Source organism: Eleutherodactylus coqui, unplaced genomic scaffold (assembly GCF_035609145.1).
Source record: "Eleutherodactylus coqui strain aEleCoq1 unplaced genomic scaffold, aEleCoq1.hap1 HAP1_SCAFFOLD_225, whole genome shotgun sequence".
NCBI lineage: Eukaryota > Metazoa > Chordata > Amphibia > Anura > Eleutherodactylidae > Eleutherodactylus > Eleutherodactylus coqui.
Window position 1 is genome coordinate 26460 of NW_027102163.1, and position 19428 is coordinate 45887.

The following is a 19428-nucleotide window of genomic DNA, read 5'->3' on the forward strand; positions in this document are numbered from 1 at the left end:
GAGGGGTGCCTTCTGAGACAGGGGGAGTTTTTCCCATGGGGTGGACACTGCAGAGGACAGTCTCGGGCTATAGGATGGTGATTTAGTAGGCATTTATTATAATTCTTTTTTACAGGGAGGTTAGGAATCTATTATTTTGCGAGGGGAGGGAGTAATCTAGCCATGGGGTCCATATTTTCAATAATTTCTTGAGCCTATTGGCTAGAATGGAGGCCGCCTTTTCATTTATTAGATACCAGTCCACCCTGCACTTAACCTCGGTAAAGACCAAGGAAGCTTTGCGCCACAAACGGGCAATAACTTGTTTCGTGGCCAGGAAAAGGAAGATTAGTTTCCTGGAGTTGGGGGGGGGGGGGGGGGGGGATATTACTTATGTGCTTACTTAACAGCGCCTCCCAAGGGTTTTTGCGTATATTGTGGCCTGAGTATATTAAGGAGTAAACTCAAATCCGTAGCCTCCTAGCCCGAGGACAGGACCACCAGATGGGGAGCATATCTCCCGAAACTAAACATCCACGGAAACAGTGGGGAGAGCGTCCGGGTATTGCATGGGCTACTCGATCTGGGGTTAGGTACCAGCGGAGCAATACTTTAAATGAAGTTTCTAGCATTAATATATTTCTGGTGCTACTGTTAGTAGACTCCCATATCTGAATCCAATCTTCCTCAGAGAGAGTTTCGCCGAGGTCCTTTACCCAGCCCACTATGTATGGTAATTGTGTACAATAGGGGGAATGCACCAGTCCCAAGTAAATCTGCAAACGAGGCCTGCTGCGGGTGGGTATTTATAGCAATATCTCTCAAATGGAGTTGAGGTCAGTGGAGAGCTCGTGTTCGTAAGGAGAGAAGATATAACATGTTTAGCTGCAGGTATCGGAATAAGTCTGAAGGCGGTAAGTTAAATCTCTTCTGTAGGATAGGAAAAGGGGTGGGTCCATTTATTGGAAGCAAATGATACAGTTTGATGAGGCCTGACTTGTCCAATTCCCAAACGATTGGGGCGATTCTATTCCCGGCAGAAACAAAGGGTTTCGCAAAAGTGGCATAAGAGGTAGATGAGGAGATATTAGCTTCCCTGAATACTTTATAGAGTCCCAGATATGAAGGGAGTGGCTAATGATGGGATTGCTGATTGGGGGCCTATGTTTGGGTGTTATCCATAAAATGGAGTCGGTAGTATGGGGGTGTATTTCAGTTGCTTCCAAGGACACCCAAAGAGGAGTGTTAGAGAAGGAGTGCAAACTAGCTTAGCCACCTGGTAGTATTTCAAGTAATTGGGAACTCCCAAACCTCACTTCATTCTGTGTCTATATAAGGTGGATCGAGAGACCCTTGGGACCGAGTCACTCCATACGAATCAAAGGGACATCCGCTGAAGAGTCTTCAGCATGTATCCAGGTGCCCGTATCGGGAGCACTCTAAAATACTATAATAGTTTAGAGAAGTGACATCTCTAAGGCGTTACCACATTTCCTGGATCGGGAGAGTTATCGGCTCCAACTCTCCAGGAGTACCCTTGTCTCGCGGAGGAGGGGAATGTAACTTTGACTATATAAGGATGTATAGGAGTTTGTCAATTGAATGCCCAGGTAGCCTAAAGAGCCTGTTGCCCACTGAAAGGGAAAGTTCATCTGAAGCAAATCTACTGACTCGGGAGATGGCGTGAGGGTAAATGCTTTGGATTTTGTATGGTTAATTGTTAAGCCAGAGATTAACCTGAATCTGGATAGTTCTGCCATTAGGTTGGATATGGTAGTGTTTGGGAAAGATATGTGAGCATTAGCAGATCATCTGCAAACATTGAGAGTTTGTGGTGAACCGAAGCAATTTCGATCCCCTTTATATCAAGATTATTACGAATTTTAATAGCCAGAGGTTCTATGGCCAGGATGAAGAGTAATTGGGACAGTGGGCAACCCTGTCGTGTCCCCCGATGGATCGGGAATATATCGGAACAGGAGCCCCTATAACGTACAAAGGCCCTGGGGTAGGCATATAATATCCGTAGCCATTAGAGGAACTCTCCAGGGAACCCCCACCGGTCAAGGACCAAGAATAGGTATTCCCAGCCTAAAGTGTCAAAAGCTTTATGTATGACTAGGCATAGAAGCATTGCTGGGATACCTCTGGCTCTACAGAGGTAGGTGAGGTGGATTACTCTTCGAATACTATCAAGGGCCTGGGACAAATCCAACTTGATCTTTACCAACTAGTAAAAGAAGGACCATATTTGAACACGACGCTAGGATTGTGGTGAGAAGCTATATGTCCACGTTTATTAAGGAAATGGGGCGGTAATGGGCTCTCTCTCTATCTGGCTTGGGTATCATTGATATAGAAGCCAGAAGGGCTGTCTGGCCAATTTGGTGACGGTCTCTCATTGCATTGAAGTAATCTGCTAGATAGGAGCACAGAATTGGTGAAAATGTCTTATAATACAGGGCCGAAAAGCCATCTGGGCCAGGTCTTTTATTGGTCAGTGCTTTCATGGCATTTGTCACTTCTTCTTGGGTAATTTTAGATGCCAGATTGTCAAGGAATGTTTCTTCAAGTGTAGATAGTGGCATTTCTTGGAGATAAGAGGAGATTTGGTTTATAGGGAGGGAACATTGTTGTGAGTACAATTTGACTAGGAACTTCTGGAATTTCCGTGTTATTGTGTGATAGACATGATAATTAGTTAGCGTAAAATGTCTATCGATTTGTAATAAACTAGAAGTATTACGCAGCTGTAGTGACTTTAACTCTTAGAGGCTAATGGCTGCATAATTTCATTATGGTAGTTGCTGGACAATGGCATGGTGAAAGATATGTGCTTTGTGCTATATGTATTGCTTGTGTTCATCTTGGATGTTTCCCTAGCCCTGCCCCCACACAGAAACTTCTTAAATAACATTGAAACTTCTGAACAGGGACTGCCATGCCCACTGGAATTCCTTCAGCCTGACCACATGTTGATAGAACAAAGACTGGCTTACACACTGGACTTGAGAGAGGTGTGGGAAGGGAAGGGGTGGGGGATTCTATATGACCCAGCGAAAAAGAATATGTATATGTTACTGATGTAATCTGTTAAACGTCCATAAAGGGCAGGTATCATGTGTTTCAATAAAAACCCGAGGCTCTGTAACTCGAGAGAGAGCTGGTTGAGATTCAAGGCTGACGACTTGCGTCCGACTGGTTTCTTTCATTATATGTGCACACTATACAATTAGGAAGCTACAGAATACCCTGAAACCTGCTGGAGGAAAATATTATCCAGAGCAATTGGCGTGCCTGGGTGGGTCGAGTAGAGATTTGTTTGATTTTTTTCATTCTGGAACAATACAGAGATCGGCAGATAACACGCAGAGCTCAGGGGCCCGAAAATCTACAGAACACAGTAAGATTGCTTTATGTTAATCTACCGATGTGAGCTGACTTCTAACTGTTAATCTGCCCATATCTAATCCAGAGTGATAAATCAATGAAAGGCAGGTAATATAGTCCTTTCTACTTGGAAAAAAACCACCGTGTAACCTGCCTAGGGATATTCTATATGCTGTGTCTGAGACGGTTAAAGATTGTGTATACAAGACCAAGAGACAGATTCTGTGAGGGATAATGTGTAAGAATGGCGGACTTGGCTGTATAAGCCTGAGGGAGCGCGCCCGGGGCGTATTCTCCTATGTAATAGTGCACGGTTTGCGCTACTACACTTGGAGAGCGAGGCCAGAAAGATTTAAAATACGCGTATGCACTTGTATGATCGAGCGTGTTATGTTCTCTCATACGTAAGGAGGGATACGCAGGGTTTAAAATAGGCGTATTTACTTGTATGATTGAGCGTGTTATGCTCTCATATGTGAAAAGGGATAGCCGTGGTGTGACGGCTGAAGTCTCCGGATATTGTTGAAGTCTTGGTCACTGAATATAATCGTCAGTCTCTGTGTATAGCTAAATGTCCTGTCCAAACTGTGTGCAGGGAGTGCTGTTGGGGATTACTAGTAGAGGGTGGGCTGTTGCAAAGGTAGGGGAGATATATACCTTGAGCCGTTGTGGGTATTCTCCAGTAATCCCATCTGTCCCGTTTGTTCGGTGTTATAGAATTAATGTGCATTGTGATTTGCGAGGGATATAAGAAGAGATGGGTGGAATTTGGTAAGAGTTTTACTGTGTCCAGAAATTCCAAATAGGATAGAATAAGCAGGCAGAATAGAATACGGGATCAATGCAGGATGTTTTGGAATATGCAAAACATGTAGAAACGTTTTACAAAGAAAAGGATCAGGAAAGTTGCTGAAAGAAATGAATGTCGGGCTTTAGATAGACCAAATGTGTTAGAAAGATAAGCAGGAGGCCCAGCAGACAGAAAAGGTGCTTTAGATTGCTAGGAGGTGGTGTAATGTAGGAAAGGAATTCATGAGGAGAGAGTGTAGTGGGGGATGTGTATTGCCTGTATTATGAACAATGTAATGCCTTTGTGTTGACGATAGCCCATCCCTATAATGGCGGCCACACTTGCAATGTTTTAAAACCCCCACATAGTGTGACTCTGCAGCAAGAGGGGTGAGCCCTGCCCCCACCCTGAAATTACTTCCCCCATGTGCTCACTTTCAGGGTGTGTGATGTTACTTCCGGCCACTCCAATCCGGGATAGGACTAAGCCCCGCCCCTTCCTCCTCCAGCAGCCATCTTGCCTCACCTGGGAGATTTGTAGCCCCGCCCCTTTCTGCCTCTGGCGGCCATCTGGCTGCACTCGGGAGGCCTACATTCCCCAATGCCACTGTATCCAGTGCTAACATCATGATTGTCTGAAGTAAGGTCTTGTTTGACCATGCTTTGTTAGACTCCAAAATGTGGCCACCTTGGATGTGTGATAGGTTCAGGGAAACAAACCTTTGTTCTTTGTGAAGATGCAGCTTGGGACATAGTAGATGACTAAGCTGGTTTATAGTGTATAGAAGATTGGAGTTGATGCATGGGGGGACAGAGGCCAGGGACCCATGAGCAGGGGACGCCCTCTCATGGTGTGTTCCCAGGGGCTCTGGTTTCCACTGCCTGCTTCTCCAATGGATGTTCAGACAGATGATGTTAAGGAAGGCTCCTACAGATGGAATAATTTCCCTATAGTCACCCAGCAAACTTTTTCACGCAATTTGATGAAGTAATTTTAGTTTTTATGTGAGAAAGAGGGACTGAATTGCTCAGAGTAGGATGTCAATTCATCCGTATTCTTTAGTTTTTTTTCCTTAAGTCTTTTGTATATTCTAGTGTCAGTCTACACTGAGGCTATAATTATATTCCGACAGGAGAGTGAAAGTTAAACATTGAAATTCCCTGAAATTCCCTGTAAATTTTGCTTGTGTTGTGCCCCCTTGTGTTAAAAATGCTAACTGCGACCTGAAAAAAATGTAAAGGATATTTTCGCTCAGACTTTGCTGCATACAATGTCAGCTTGACCTACAAAGTGCTTGTTTTTGTGCTTCTTGGTTTCCTTTTTCAACGTTGTACTAGTTTGAACACGACTACTCTTTTTCCATTGAGTATTCCAGTTCAAAAGGAGGGAGGCATAGGTGATCTAGGTCATAGGTGATCTAGGTGTTGTAGCTCAGCTATTGGGTTTTTAAAATAAATAAATAAATGAAATAAGATAAAAAGGAAATAAATGATTTTGTGCTATAAGATTCTGATGCATGTGAAATAGAACATCAACATGATTATTTAGTACTGATATAGCAAGAAACTGCAGGTATGCAAACATTTACCGGAACCTCTGTTAACAATGCATTTGTTGAGCTTTTTGCAGATGGTACCAGGGTGAGGATTGATGACTCCACATCGGATATGCAGTGGTCACACAACAAGATGTCCTAGAAGCAGAAGCTCTGCCTCCGCATGTCTCAGCACAAGAAGCGGAACTGAAGGCCCTCACTGAGGTGTGTAGAGTGGTGAAAGGTAAGACGGCAACCCTTTACACTGACTCCTGGTATGCATCTGGCATAGCTCATGATTATGGCCCAATATGGAAGGCCAGACAGTTTTTACCTTAGCGGGACAAACAATTGAGAATGGTGCAGCGGTGCAGAGTCTCATGGAGGCCCTACTTCTACCTGACAAAGTGGAGAGCTCGCACTGATTCCTACACTGGAGAAGTGAGAGACGACACCCTCGCCGACAGCACAGCAAGCCCTCAAGCCGTGGAAGAAAGAAAAAGAGATACTGACAGCATGAGTCAGTGGCAAAAACTTTGGACATTGACAAAATTTGGACTTTGATATGCTAAAGACTTTACAGTTACAAGCCAGCAAGGAAGGAAAGGATAAACGGACTAATATGGGAACAGCAGAAACAGGACAGCGTATGGTGAACAGTCAACAGCACTTGCCTACCACAGTTCCTGTATCCCATGATGGCCCAGCTGACGCACGGAAAGACCCACCTAGTAAAGCAGCAATGACGTCGACGCTTGAAAGAGGACGAGCGACTCCAGGGTTCTCTGTAGCTGCTGCATCATTTGTCCAGTTTAGCCTGATCTATGCCATAGGTGAGTCAGGGCAGAAGTAAATTTGCCACATCACACTTGCCAGGACCACTCTACCCATTTCAGGGATTGCAAATTGACTGCATTCAGCTCCCACTTGTTGGGAAGTATGAATATGTGCTTGTTGTTGATGATGTCTTTGCAGGTTGGAGGCCAACCTTGTTACGAAGGCAAACAAGTAGGCAACCACAAAGAAGCTCATGAACGAGGTAAACTGTGAATATGGGGTACCAGAAGTGATTCAGAGTCAGACAGAGGTACAAACTTCACAGGTGAATGTAACATGTCATGTCTGCTCTGGGTGTATCCAGGCCTTTTACACACTCTACCACCTTTAGAGTAGTGGAAAGGTGGAGAGACTTAGTGGCACGCTAAAAAGCAAGATACTTAAAAGGACACCGAAAATGGGGCTTCTTTGAAAAGACTGTTATCCAATAGCCCTATTCAGTGTTAGACATGAACCCAGGGGGGATCCGAGATTGTTTAGGCTAGCCCCAAGGCTAGGTTGCTACTATCCTCAGCAGTTACAATTACAATCTGATGTGTTGACTAAGTATGTGATTTCCGTTGTTAAAGCACTAACCAAAGCCTATGCACAGGTGTTCTCTTCCAGACTCAGAGGCAGACACTGGGACACATATCTTGCAGCCTGGGCATTGGGTGTGTGTCAAGAAGTTCCTCAGGAAGCACCCTCTTGAGCCCCAATTTGATGGTCCCTACCAGGTGCTACTGACTACTGCCACAGCTGTGAAACTAGCCGAAAGACTTACATGGATCCATGCTTCATACTGTAAGAAAGCCTCAGATCCAGGAGACCAGTCTTAGTTGTGCCAAGGACATTACTCTGGTTAGGGCTAGTGAGAGAGGAGGGTGGCAACTGGAATCCTTAGTCAGAAGAATATGAGGGTATGGTTACCTTCTGGTATAACTCGTCCATCACTCAAGTAGCCGCATATTCCTTCGACTATTGTACTGTGGTCCCGTGTCTAGGCGCAAAATCCCACTGCGGACCAGATTTAGCCCGGTCCAGCTTGTTATATGACTTACATACCCGGGGAATACAATATGTTTGCGCCACTGATAATGTCTGGGGAGAAGACTGCCGTTATTGGGGATCAGTGGGATGGAACACAGGAACATACTGGTCCTATAAACCGCAAAATGCCTTAAATAAGAAAGATAAGAGCGGGAAATCTCTAATTAGTCGTATAACTCTCCTTGAGAATAATAAGGACAGCAGGTATTGGAAGGCTGAACTTAGTATGTTGCTTGGTTTTAATACGGTTTTTACACTAACCATGGGAAATCCAAGCCCGGGGGACGGGGGGACTTACTGGTTGGGGACATACCGGTACGGGAGGACAGATCCCTTAGGGAAGTTTAAAATAAGGGATATGGTAGATGCTCCCGAATGGAGGCCTTCACTTAGTCCTGTGCCCATAATTAACCCCCTCCGCCGTAAGATAAAGACCTTGACGAACATGATGATCATAGCCGACCCTACCTTTGAGGACCCTTTGACAGTAGCGACTGGCTACTCTGACTAGAATCTATGGTTGGAGTTGATGAGGTACAATGCTAACAGGAGCAATAAGTCTAACTGTTGCGTGTGCAGTAGTGCCCGATCACACTCGGGGATGGTCCCCCCTTAATCTCCCTGTAGATGCTGAAGAGTGTTTCCTTAGTTTCGTCGTTAGCACTTCCACCAATTACACTGCTTGTGAGAAGTGGAAGAAGGAATACTCTATAACTACTTAAGTGTTTTGCACCGGAGAGAGTATTACTGACTACCCTGGAAACTACACCTGCCAGGCAAATGAGCAGGGTGGAGGGAGATTTTTGGGGAACTCACTAACGGGTATTGCTCCTCCTACGGTACAATAGGAGGGGAATGGATGCAGAATCAGGCCCAGTCCTTATGAGACGTTTACTGGCTTTGTGGGGACATGAGGTTGAGGACCCGTCTGGAAGGTAATTGGACAGGGGAGTGTGCCTTAGTAAAGCCCTTATGCTCCTCCACATCCTGTCAGACAGCATTGAGGATAATGAGGTTACCCTCAATAGGTACTTTATCTCGACCCAACTCAGTCTGTGTTTTGTGGTTTTCTTGTCATGTTGGTCTATCCTTGTTTTCTGCATAGGTACGGCGGTTCCTTCCAGTCTTGTCACTAGGTAGTGTAGGGTCAGTGTTGGCGGCCTGGACCTGTCCACCTTCAGGGCTATCTCCAGGAGGGACATTGGTGTGGGTGAAGATCAGGGAGTCCCACGCCGTGCGTACCTGTGCACGCTACTAGTATTGTAACATTATACTAGAGTGAGAAGAGAGGCTCCTGGTGGTAGTTTTGATCTACACGTGTACATTGACGTCATAGGATAGCCAAGGGGGGTACCTGATGAGTTTTAAAAAATTAGAGACCAAGTTAAAGCTAGATTCGAGTCAATTTTTCTGATCATTATGGTAAATAAAATGTTGACTGGATTAATTATGTTTATTATAATTAGCAGCGGTTTATAAATTACACTAGAGATGCCTTATAGGGACTAGTCGACCAATAGGACCTACCTCGACTATGACTTTTTAAAAAATAGAATGGCCTTAGATATGATTTTAGCTAAAAAGGGGAGTGTATGTAAGATGATAGGGGAGACTTGTTGTACCTACATCCCAGACAACACGTGACCCGCGGGTAAAGACGCAGTTGCCGTTAAGAAGCTGACTGCACTAACTAGAAGAGCTAACCTTTGGGACCAGTACTTTCCACGGATGAGCGGGTGGCAAAGGATCCTGGCTCAGATGGGCGTCGCTGTTGTATGTGCACTGATTATCTTTTCCGTTCTAGTGTGCTGTGTTATCCCCTGTGTCAAAGAGACCTGTGAAACTGATGCTGGAAAAGCCGCTCCCACAATGAGTTTGCTGGATGCATCCCCAGAAGGAGTGGACAAGTCCTACACCCCCTTGAAGACCCTAAATCAAACCTTCAACGCGCTCGAGTTATAGGCTCACATGCAGAGAACTGGAAAATTTGACGGAGAGTTAGAGAATAGACATTTTAAGGGGGGATTGTGATAGACATGATAATTAGTTAGCGTAAAATGTCTATCGATTTGTAATAAACTAGAAGTATTACGCAGCTGTAGTGACTTTAACTCTTAGAGGCTAATGGCTGCATAATTTCATTATGGTAGTTGCTGGACAATGGCATGGTGAAAGATGTGTGTTTTGTGACTTCAGCCTAATATAAAGCTCTACTGCATAAGGAAATAGTTAAATCACAGTGCTATATGTATTGCTTGTGTTCATCTTGGATGTTTCCCTAGCCCTGCCCCCACACAGAAACTTCTTAAATAACATTGAAACTTCTGAACAGGGACTGCCACGCACACTGGAATTCCTTCAGCCTGACCACATGTTGATAGAACAAAGACTGGCTTACACACTGGACTTGAGAGAGGTGTGGGAAGGGAAGGGGTGGGGGATTCTATATGACCCAGCGAATAAGAATATGTATATATTACTGATGTAATCTGTTGCACGCCCATAAAGGGCAGGTATCATGTGTTTCAATAAAAACCCGAGGGTCTGTAACTCGAGAGAGAGCTGGTTGAGATTCAAGGCTGACGACTTGTGTCCGACTGGTTTCTTTCATTATGTGTGCAGACTATACAATTAGGAAGCTACAGAATACCCTGAAACCTGCTGGAGGAAAATATTATCCAGAACAATTGTATGTGGATTTGCAGTGACTTCATTTTGGTTTGTACATAGCTTGTAAAAGGAATTTATGTTGGGGTGTGAGCGAAATCTGAGGGCTAGGGGCGTGGAGGGTTTATTGTTGAATACATAATATCGCTGACAGGACTAACGCAGTTTCTGTTCTATTGAGCCAGTAAGGCAAAGATACAGTTCAGTTCTAGTTTTTTTTTGGCTACCTCATCAAGCTGAGAGACTGGTTGTTCTAATTTCAGTTGTTGTGACATGCCTTCCCGTTTACTGCGGGCTGCTATTTGTATTAGATGACCTCGAATCACTACTTTGTGTGCTTCCTAAAGAGAAATGGAGGAGAAGGCGGATGGACTTTTAAGCTGAATGTATTCCTCCAATTGTGGTGTTAATAGGGATACAACCTCAGTGATCAATAAAAGAGAGTCGTTAACGATCCAAGATGTATTTGTGAGTTTAGACACCAAGGAATTACAGGTGGTGGACAGCAGGCTATGGTCAGACCATGGGACTGACAGGATTTTAGACTGCAGTTTTGAGGTACAAAGGTCTCGTGAACTAGAATCTGGTCTATTGTCCTGTATAGGGAGTGCGGAGCTGAAAAGTGTGTACAGTCTTTAGTGATTGGGTTTAGTTCCCGCCAAGTATCTACTAAGTGGTAGTGTTGAAGGAGGGACTTAAAGTTGTGTGAGATCACATGTTGGGGCAGCGGAGGACGGACTAGGAGAGTGGTAGAATTCCTATCCAGACTCGGGTCAAGAATGCAGTTTGAGTCATAGCAGAGAATTTTAGTGCCTGTTTTGTTGGCCTCAACCAGTTTGAAAAGTTTCGTTAAAAATTGAATTTGCCCTGAATTTGGAGCATCGTGGGAGATGATAGTTACTGGGACATTGGGATGGAGCCAGTTAGTAATAGGTAATGACCCTATGGATCCGCAATAGTGGAGACATGTGTGAAAGGAACTGACACTGAAGCAGATGGTGACTCCCTTGGTTATGGTTGGTGCTTTTGCTGAATAAAATGTGGGGTATTGGGGAGAAAGCTAATGTGGGGCAGAGTTGGCGGAGAAGTGGGTTTCTTGCAGGCATACTATATCTGCGTTTCTGCTCTGGTAGCATCAGAATGTCTTTGAACGTTTTTGCGGGGAATTAAAGCCCTGTATGTTGTGAGAAATTATTTTTAGGTCCATGGGTGGAAGTAAGGAATATGAAGAGTGGAAACTGTCTCAGAAACTCCACCCCATGGGAGGAGAGGTTTGGGGGAGCAGGGAGAGGGAAGAAGCAGGGGGAAACGGTGCAGCCAACGAATACAATTAATTCTGGGAGCGATGGGTGGGACTGCCTTAGCGGCAGTAACTACTAGGCTCCTCATTGTTACGGGAGGGTTTACAGGTAGAAAGCCACGTCGGCTCCGAAATGGGGTGGTTTATATTGTTGCCTGCAGAGGGGAGCTGCGAAATCGCGGGTCCCGCTCGCGTGGTTCTCTGAGCCGCACCTAGCTGCCTGAGCTCCTGCTACCAGCGAGGTGAGGAGTTCGGTGTGCAGCCTGCTGCTGTTCTTTCTGTGGGAGCAGGCAGCGATCTTTTGGGGTTTGCGGTAGATGAAGTGTGGCTGCCGTTTCCCGCTCTCCACAGCACACAGGGATGGATAGGCTGCGGTGGGTCTCGAGTTCCCCCTCTTCTTTGGCCGGTATTCCGCAGGCAGACCGGTCTCCCAATCTGTTCTCTGGTGACCGGGTCAGCTGCTGTTGGGTTTGCGCCAGGTATTCTGCTTGCTGGGTGGCTCGGGTTTTTTGCAGATCGCCGGAGCTCTAGATGAACACGTCCGCCATGAAGAGATTTCAGGACACGCCCCCCTACAAACTGGCGTTCTAAATGCGGAATGGAGTAATCAGTACTCAAGAAGGACGGCTGAAGGGAGACCTAATTATGTAAAAATATATCATGGGGCGGTAGACTCTACTAAACACAAGGACCGGGTCTTTGGCCCACTAGAGCTAGCATTCATATATACAGTAAGCTAGACTCTACTGGTCAGGGGGATCGGGTCCTTAGGCCCACTAGAGCTAGCCAGCTGGCACCTCAATTCTAATGGTTTGCATGAAAAGGGAATAAGTCCCATTCATCTCCTGTCCCATTGGTCTTGTGGGTAACATGGATAAACCAATGCTGTTTTCCCTCACGCAGTTTGAACGGTTCTTTATATCCACCAATACACTATACTGTCCACGGTCCGTGGGTGAGACCTGATTATCACACTTAGGCCTCATGTCCGCGGCACACGCAGATTCCAAGTGCCGAATCCCGCAGTGGAATCCGCCTGTGCCCATAAGCAATGGACACTTTCTTACCTGTGTGGATCCGGTGCTGGTCCTCTCCGCCCCTGCCAGATCTTCTTTCTTCCCCATGATGAATGTGTGCGGGCGCAGCGCGCATTTTTAATTCTTTGTGGATCTGCAGCATGTCCGCAGTGCAAGCTGCAAGTCTGCCGCGGATCGGACGGCTTTAATGGAAGTTGTCTGTGTGGGAATCCGCAATAGATGGAGCGTTCTGTGATTTCCCCCAGCCCGTCCCCCGTTCTGCGTGTGATCCACACTTTGGGAAAAATGACCTCCACGGGTATTTAATTACCTGCGAATGCCCAATGGTTGGCTATGGGCTGATTGAACTGCAGATCACACGTGCGGGTGGGCATGAGGCCTAAGCCCGCCCATCCGTGGGTTTGGCGGGTTGTATGGAGTGCAGATATTTGCTCTTTCTTTTTACTCCAATCCCAATAAAAATTCCGTTTTTCGGTGACCTCCACCTCCCAGCTGCTGGTTATAGAAACTCAGAGATCTCATCGCCAGAAGAACCAGAGAGCCGTAAATCTCATGGAGCGTCTGTAGACTAAGGGCGGCATGTGTTTATGGTCACTTCAGCACAACGTATTTGCTCTACGAACAAGACGCCTTTGTGTGCGTGTCTGCGCATTTTACTGTACTTGTTTACGCACGTAGAGCGTGCCCCCTTGTCGCCCCCTTGTCTGGCATCTTGAGAAAATCTTGCCTATAGGGTTTGTGAGGAAGGGGCCCACTGAGGGATCTCAGACAGACGGCAACTCAGGGGCTTTCTGCAGTGACAGGAAGAAGGCGGCACGTTGTCATCTGTAGGTCGGTGTGAGTCTCCCACACAGGGAGGCGCCGTCTATGGAGAGCAGCGCCATTGTTTATTACATTCACTGCAAGTTGTAGAAGAGGAGAAGAACCTGCGGAACGTCCGGAGCGAACGCAGAGAGTGTAGGGAGAAACACGGAGGATCCGCCGGTGAGCGACATAACTCTATCCGCCATCTAGCTCACAGTTTCCCATAGTGTGCTCCGCGGGGCCCTTGGGGCTCTGTGAATAATTATCAGGGGCTCTGAAGGGTTTAGGTCCCGCTATACTTACCGCTATAGTGGTGTCTGGACGGCCTGTAAGGTGGAAATGAGCATGCAGGACCTGTGATCGGCATGGCAACCCGGATCACATCAGCCGGCTCTGGTCATGTGATCTGCGTTGCTATGCCAACCTCACATCCTGCACGCTCATTTCTTCAGTACAGGCTTTTGAGAAACGCTACAGGCGTGAGTAGAGTGGGAACCAATGGCGGATTATAATAAGGGAGATTGGGCCAACCGCTCCGGGCCCGAGACTCCAAAGGGGCCCGAGACTCCAAGGGGCCCGAGACTCCAAGGGGCCCACGGCCATCCCAATAGTCCCTAATGTAATCTGCACTGCTAAAGTTCCCACTGCATCTGAAGAGTATAGCAGCAATGGGGGACCCTATTACTACTAGGGCCACAATGGAAGACCCTATTACTACTAGGGCCGCAATATGGGATCCTATTACTACTAGGGCCACAATGAGGGACCCTATTACTACTAGGGCCACAATGGAAGACCCTATTACTACTAGGGCCACAATGTGGGACCCTATTACTACTAGGGCCGCAATGGGGGACCCTATTACTACTAGGACCACAATGGGGGACCCTATTACTACTAGGGCCACAATGGGGGACCCCATTACTGCTAGGGCCACAATGGCGGACCCTATCATTATTGGGGTGGCATTGGGGGACCCTATTACTATTAGGGCCACAATGTGGCACCCTATCATTATTGGGGTGGCATTGGGGGACCCTATTACTACTAGGGCCACAAGGGGGGACCCTATCATTATTGGGGTGGCATTGGGGGACCCTATCATTATTGGGGTGGCATTGGGGGACCCTATAACTACTAGGGCCCCAAGGGGGGACCCTATCATTATTGGGGTGGCATTGGGGGACCCTATCATTATTGAGGTGGCATTGGGGGACCCTATTACTACTAGGGCCACAATGTGGGACTGTATCATTATTGGGGTGGCATTGGGGGACCCTATTACTACTAGGGCCCCAAGGGGGGACCCTATCATTATTGGGGTGGCATTGGGGGACTGTATCATTATTGGGGTGGCATTGGGGGACCCTATTACTATTAGGGCCACAATGGGGGACCCAATCATTATTGGGGTGGCATTGGGGCACCCTATTACTACTAGGGCCCCAAGGGGGAACCCTATCTTTATTGGGGTGGCATTGGGGGACCCTATTACCACTAGGGCCACAATGGGGGACCCTATCATTATTGGCGTGGCATTGGGGGACCCTATGATTATTGGGGTGGCATTGGTGGACCCTATTACTACTAGGGCCGCAATGAGGGCCCCTATGATTATTGGGGTGGCATTGGGGGACCCTATTACTTCTAGGGCCGCAATGAGGGACCCTATTATTATTGGGGTGGCATTGGGGGACCCTATTAATACTAGTGCCACAGTAAGGGACCCTATCATTATTGGGGTGGCATTGGGGAACACTATCCCACTACTATCAGGACTGTTAGTGAAATGAATGATCCCACTTTCTATGCGGCCGCCATCTTGTGTGATCCTTCATACTTCGTCATTTGTCATATTAAATATCTGTACTTCAAAAAAGCCTTGAGTGAAGAGCTGAGGCCGGGGCTACTGAAGATGATGAAAAGGCCTCCAGACTGCCCCCGTGTGGAGATGACATGTTCCTCGCTATTCACATGTGTAACAAAATATTCTCTCTAAACCCCTTAATGATGCCAGTACTGTACTTATGTGTTCTGAGAAGCTAATCCTATAGATTCTAGATGTTTTAGATATTAACCCTTTCCAATCCAATGGCGGGCCTGCCCCGACATCATCATTTTCCGGGACAGGCCCGACACTGCAGTGCAGGAGTGCATCTGCACCAGATCGTCAGACACATCATGTGCAGATACTTCTGCACTGATCCTCATCAAGGACCCCCGAGGAGAAGGCAGAAAGGGTTTCTAACCCTTTCTGCCTTCTCCTTTACACATTACATAGTGCTCAATTAGCACTATGTAGTGCACAGAGATTCCGGCCGGCGATCATGTGACCGCCAGAGTCACCAGACCCCCAGCAGTCACGTGAACGCCGAGTCGGGAGGCTGAAGGGAGAATGCGAAAGTATTACTTCCGAATTCCCCCCACGGTGTAGTGACCACCTACACCCTCCAGAACTCTGGGAGATCAGAAGAGTGGAGGGAATTTTTCTCATCCATTCTCCCCAGCTCCAATTTATTTGGAGCTTGGGAGAGTGGATGAGAAAAAATAAATGGATCGTAAAAGGTTAAATTCTTTATCTTGCATATTCATATTGTGTTTATGTTTCATTGACCAATAGTAATAAATTAATTCTAATAAATCTGAATTGTTGTAATCGAGGCATGTGTCTCTATAAAAACTGCTGCCTGTCAATCAATAAACAGATAACTTTGGATCCCATCCAGCCGTTTGGACTGACAAGTTATTTTCGGGCCCGTATATACTTTTATTTGTTTTATGATATGCTTCTGGGGTTCAAATTGATTTATTTGCACTAACAGTAGTGTCAATGGGAGACCCTAATGCTACTGGGGCAGCTATGCAAGAACCTATCACTACTGGGGCGGCAATAGGGGGTCACTATTACTACTGGGGCTGATATAAGGAACAGTATTTCTTAGGGTTGTGCTGTGCTGGAACCTGTTTCCCTCAGTGTGTCTAGCAGCACAGCTGCACAGGTGGTTGGTGTAGCTGACTGCGTGTGGATTGCTCAGGTCAACCAATCCGCAGGGATTATATATATATACTCCTGGCAGTGTCTGCTGGGTTTTCAGGGTGAGCAAGCATGTTTCCTTGTCTGTGTAGCTTACCATGTCTTTTGTGTCTTCTGGCATTTGCAGTGCTCTGCTACATCCACAATACACATACAGTACAGGAGCATGTACATTACACACATACAGCTCTGCTACATCTACAATACACAAACAGTACAGGAGCGTGTACATTACACACATGCAGCTCTGCTACATCCACAATACACATACAGTACAGGAGCGTGTACATTACACACATACAGCTCTGCTACATCCACAATACACATAAAGTACAGGGGCATGTACATTACACACATACAGCTCTGCTACATCCACAATGCACATACAGTACAGGAGCGTGTACATTACACACATACAGCTCTGCTACATCCACAATACACATAAAGTACAGGGGCATGTACATTACACACATACAGCTCTGCTACATCCACAATACACATACAGTACAGGAGCGTGTACATTACACACATGCAGCTCTGCTACATCCACAATACACATACAATACAGGAGCGTGTACATTACACACATACAGCTCTGCTACATCCACAATACACATACAGTACAGGAGCGTGTACATTACACACATACAGCTCTGCTACATCCACAATACATACAGTACAGGAGCGTGTACATTACACACATACAGCTCTGCTACATCCACAATACACATACAGTACAGGAGCGTGTACATTACACACATACAGCTCTGCTACATCCACAATACACATACAGTACAGGAGCGTGTACATTACACACATACAGCTCTGCTACATCCACAATACATACAGTACAGGAGCGTGTACATTACACACATGCAGCTCTGCTACATCCACAATACACATACAATACAGGAGCACGTACATTACACACATACAGCTCTGCTACATCCACAATACACATACAGTACAGGAGCGTGTACATTACAGACATACAGCTCTACATCCACAATACACATACAGGAGCGTGTACATTACACACATACAGCTCTGCTACATCCACAATACACATACAGTAAGGGAGTGCGGATCGTAATGCTGCAGTTAGGGGGGGGGGGACAGCATGGAGCTGTCACGTCCAGAGCCTGAGGGACAGGCTTCTAGGATTAAAGCCCACTCAGGCAAGTCATAGTTTCCTGATGGGGCCGTCACTAAGGGGTTAAACTTTTTAGAATGACTCATAGTCACGGGATGTTGGAGAGTAAAATAATCCAGATGTTGTACGGAGTATGTGAGTACGTAGTCAGTTATATAACCATGACTTCATGCTGCGCAGAAGTGGATATGTTATACAGTCACAGAGTAGTATATAAGGAGGGGGGTATCCAAGGGAACCTTGGGTCTTAACCAGGGGTCTAGCAGACGTGCTGACGGTGTATTCCGGGATCCTCCTACCAATCGTACCTGGAGATCCCCCAATTGCGGAGTGATGCTACAATATCCGGTGATGTATTGATGCTTAGCTTTGATCTGCCCATGTGACCTTTACGCTTTACATGTTAACTAACAGTTTCACTTAAATCTATATATATACTAGCTTACCCGTCGCACGTTGCTGCGAAGACAGACAGGCATACATTCATTCGTTTTTATATATCTAGATAACAACCAATGACAGCGCAGCTTTCATGTTACCTTAGTGGTATAATATATAACACCCAATCACAGCGCAGCTTTCATGTTACCTCAGCAGTATAATATATAACAACCAATCACAGCGCAGCATTCATTTTACCTCAGCGGTATAATACATAGCAACCAATCACAGCACAGCTTTCATGTAACCTCAGTAGTATAAGAAGTATCAACCAATCACAGCACAGCTTTCATGTTACCTCAGCAGTATAAGAAGTAGCAACCAATCACAGCACAGCTTTCATTTTCCCTCAGCATTCTCAATATCCAGCAATTGTCTTGTGATACGTTCGGCGGATGCATCATTTTGTAGTTGAACACTCATCCCGTTGCTAGTAATGCTTTTTGCTTTCGTGCTTGTAATGGAAATCAAATGATCTTTGTCTGAGGGGCATAACTGTCGACGATGCTCACACGCGCGCCACCTATCGTAGGATAGTTGTACTATGCCAGTAATATTCCCAGGAGTGTACTCAACAACTTCCCAAAGTTTCATGGCGATTGGATGAATGGTATAGTAATGCATAAAGGACAGACAGACAGACAGACAGACATTCATTTTTATGTATATAGATGACATCGGGAAGTGAGAGAATTAGATTCCGTACGTAAAATTTTAGATGCTAATTCTTTTGCGCATAGAATTGAATAATCGAGTTGGGACCCATTAACTTTTCCTATTTATGACATAATCAATGCTCGTGCCAAATTTCAAGTTTCTATGACATTGGGAAGTGAGAGAATTAGATTCCGTACGTAAAATTTGGATGCTTATTCTTTTGCGCTTAGAATTGAAAAATGGAGTTGGGACCCATTAACTTTTCCTATTTAGGACATAATCAATGCTCGTGCCAAATTTCAAGTTTCTATGACATCAAGAAGTGAGAAAATTAGATTCCGTTCATAAAATTTGGACGCTAATTCTTTTGCTCTTAGAATTAAATAATCGAGTTGGCACCCATTAACTTTTCCTATTTATGACATTATCAATGCTCGTGCCAAATTTCAAGTTTCTATGACATTGGGAAGTGAGAGAATTAGATTCCGTATGTAAAATTTGGACGCTAATTCTTTTGCGCTTAGAATTGAAAAATGGAGTTGGGACCCATTAACTTTTCCTATTTATGACATAATCAATGCCCGTGCCAAATTTCACGTTTCTACGACATGGAGAAGTGAGAGAATTAGTGGCAATGATCTACGTGGGGGAGGGGGGGGCATAACTGTCGACGACGCTCGCACGCGCGACATTTATCGTAGGATAGCTGTACTATGCCAGTAATCTTCCCAGGAGTGTACTCAACAACTTCCCAAAGTTTCATGGCGATCGGATGA

General features: G+C 45.8%; 1 protein-coding gene across 3 annotated transcripts in view; it reads left to right on the forward strand.

Moving 5' to 3' along the window:
* The window catches only part of LOC136598682 (oocyte zinc finger protein XlCOF6-like), a 123617-nt gene that overhangs the window by 18524 nt on the left and 85665 nt on the right, over positions 1-19428 (forward strand). Inside the window, exon 1 of one of the 3 annotated variants that reach the window (XM_066588763.1) lies at positions 17790-17902. The exons of the other annotated variants lie outside the window; for them this stretch is intronic. The gene's annotated coding sequence lies outside the window, so the exon portion shown is untranslated. Of the gene's footprint in view, positions 1-17789; positions 17903-19428 lie in introns of those variants that run through there. 3 annotated transcript variants of the gene reach the window in all.